The sequence below is a fragment of the Citrus clementina genome, unplaced genomic scaffold, assembly GCF_000493195.1.
Source record: "Citrus clementina cultivar Clemenules unplaced genomic scaffold, Citrus_clementina_v1.0 scaffold_6, whole genome shotgun sequence".
NCBI lineage: Eukaryota > Viridiplantae > Streptophyta > Magnoliopsida > Sapindales > Rutaceae > Citrus > Citrus x clementina.
In genome coordinates this window covers 1890965-1893898 of record NW_006262139.1, presented here as the reverse complement: position 1 = coordinate 1893898, position 2934 = coordinate 1890965, and the positions used below count along the sequence as shown (strand labels likewise).

At 36.8% G+C, this 2934-nt stretch overlaps 1 non-coding gene across 1 annotated transcript; it reads right to left on the bottom strand.

Annotated features, from left to right (window-relative positions):
- Positions 1-1534: 1534 nt before the first annotated feature.
- On the bottom strand, positions 1535-1638 carry LOC112097516. The gene has a single exon (XR_002905048.1). It is a non-coding gene; the product is annotated as a small nucleolar RNA R71 (small nucleolar RNA).
- Between the last annotated feature and the right edge of the window lie 1296 nt (positions 1639-2934).

Below are 2934 nucleotides of genomic sequence, written 5' to 3'. Positions count from 1 at the left end.
ATCTCTGAATCCATTTTTGGACTCTGTTTTCTGTAATTCCCTCTCCATCTTGTATTTTCTTCGTATTTTAATAAATTTCTATTTTGCCCCTAGTTCAATTATGAGTGGCTAATTTTCTTTCAAGCTTGGGTTGAAGGTGAAGTCTCAACATGTGTCATGGGCTTAATTTGGTAAATTTATTTTCTCTTCCCCTCTAGTTTTTGTGGATGTTTTGACTTCTCGTCGACAAATAATACTAATCTTGTCTAGTACCGCCTTGGTTTCACCGGCCCTCTAGTATAAGGTTATTATTATTTGGCACGATAAGCCCTTAGCACCATATTGATTAGAGCGTGGTTCATGAGGTGTGGATTCCCCCCTCATGATTTAATTGGCATTAATAAGGAATATTTAGCCCATGATGCATGTTGATGCGGATCCGAATACCCAAGTACGTCATTTCAATAGAATTATCTTCAATCTATTCTCGCCATTGCAAGTCAAATTTTAGAATTTATTATCGCCATTTCAATTCCAATTTTAGAATAATTTAAATCACTTCCACCACAATTCCAACCACCCATTTACAAAATTAATTCTACATATAATTAAAATCCACCTCCTCGTGGGATCGACACTCGTCACCATTGATCTACACTACAATAGATTCGTGCGCTTGCGAGTACATTAAAATTTGCACAACAAGTTTTTGGCGCCGTTGCCGGGGAGGTAAGTAATTTTAATTCATAGAATTAATTTTTGTGAATAATTTCTTTTATTTGTTTTCTTGTATTTTTTTTTATTATTAAAAAAAAAGTGAATCTACATTTAAAGGTTAGTATTTCTTTTCTTTTTCTCTTCTTTAAAATTCTGTAATTTAATTTTCCATTTATTTTTCTTTGTAATTTTTTTTTGTTTATCTTATTAATTTAATTTTTAGTTAATTTCTTTCACGTATTTATTTTTGTGTATTTTTATAGAAAGGTTGTAATAGCGCAATAAGGTTAGTATCGTAATTTCTCCCTCTTCTTTATTTTTACTTGTTTTGTTCCTATCTTTATTTTTATTTTATTTGTTTTGCATGCATGGTCGTAGGTCATTATTAACTAATCTTGAACCTATAGACCTTGAACTAGAAAAAACACTTCGCACACACAAACAAATTAAAAATAAAATGGATTTGCAACCACAGGAGAGGCCATTTAAGGACTACTTCAGTCCCTTAGCTAATTTGAGCACATCATGCATAAGATACCCAAATGTAGCTGCTAGGAGTTTCGAATTAAAACCTAGTGTGCTAAATTGTCTCCCCACATTTTATGGCCTAGAAAATGAGGATCCATATAATCATTTGAATGATTTTCATGCCATTTGTCAAACTTTCAAATATGAGAATTTTTCAGATGATGATGTTAAACTTAGACTATTCCCATTTTCTTTAAAGGATAGAGCTCGTTCATGGCTTAATACATTGCCTGCTAATAGCATTTCATCATGGGAACAAATGGTAACTAAATTTTTAAATAAATATTTCCCAGTGCATAAAACCAATGCTATTCGCAGGGAAATCTCAGAGTTTACCCAGAGAGAGGACGAGCAATTTTTCGAAACATGGGAGCGATTTAATGGGCTACTCTTGAAGTGTCCACATCATGGGTACGAGAAATGGCACCAATGCCAATACTTTTTGGAGGGATTACTACCAAATGTGCAAGAATGGCTAATGGCAACAAGTGGAGGAGAGCTAATGTCAAAAAGTGCATCAGAAATTTGGGAATTCTTCCAACGACAAGCGGATAATTCCCAACAACGGAGTCGATCACTCAGGAATACTAGAAGAATTAAAGGAGTAAATGAGGTTCAAATTGGCGAGTCAACTTCGGGAATCAAAGAAGTCAAGGAGATGGTTGAAGGTCTTGCTCGACAAATAGCATCGTTATCAACTGCTAAATCAACAGAACCACATGACCATGACTCATACTCAGATCAAGCCAATGCCATAGGTGTAATGAGAAAGCCATCAAATTACAACCCATACTCCAACACATATAACCCTGGATGGAGAGATCACCCCAATTTTTCATGGTCTCAAGGATTCCAACAGAATGGACCAGCAGCTCCAGCTCCACCAATGCAACAAATTTCTCAAACTCCTCAAGCCTCTCAGCCACCATTTAGACCATACAATCAGAACCAGAGCTACTCTCAACCCAGACCATGGGAGGATTCATTCCAAAATCTCAAGAATCTTACTCACTCCACGATTGAGCAACAGAACCGTACCATTGATGGACTACGAAATGAGTTGAGAGCAGGCTTCAACTCACAAGCTCAATCTGTTTCAAGCCTCGAAAAAATGGTGGGACAACTTGCTTCTTCAGTTCAGACATTGGCAATGACCGTTGAGAAAGGTAAGTTTCCAAGTCAACCAGTGCCTAACCCTAAAGGAGTGCATGAAGCAAGTACCAGTTCACCACAGCAGCATGGAGAAGTCAAAGCAGTAATGACCTTGCGAAAAGGAAAAGAAGTCGACAACAAAGTGGAGATGCCGGTGACAAAAGAAAATCAAATTGTACCTGTGAATGTTGAGGAATCATCACCGGAGGAGAAAGAAGAAACCAACCCACGAGAATACATTCCGAAAGCTCCATTTCCTCAGAGGTTAGCGAAAGGCAAGAAGGGAAAATCCACAGGTGAGATTCTCGAAATCTTCAAACAGGTAAGTGTTAACATCCCTTTGCTTGATGCTATTAAACAAGTTCCATCCTATGCCAAGTTTCTTAAAGACCTTTGTACTAAAAAGAGAAATATGCATGTTCAAAAGAAGGCATTTTTAACAGAAAACGTTAGTTCTATACTCCAACATAAAATTCCTTTAAAATGCAAAGACCCAGGCTCCCTCACTATCTCATGTAGTATAGGGAACCACACAATTGAGAATGCTTTGTTGGATTT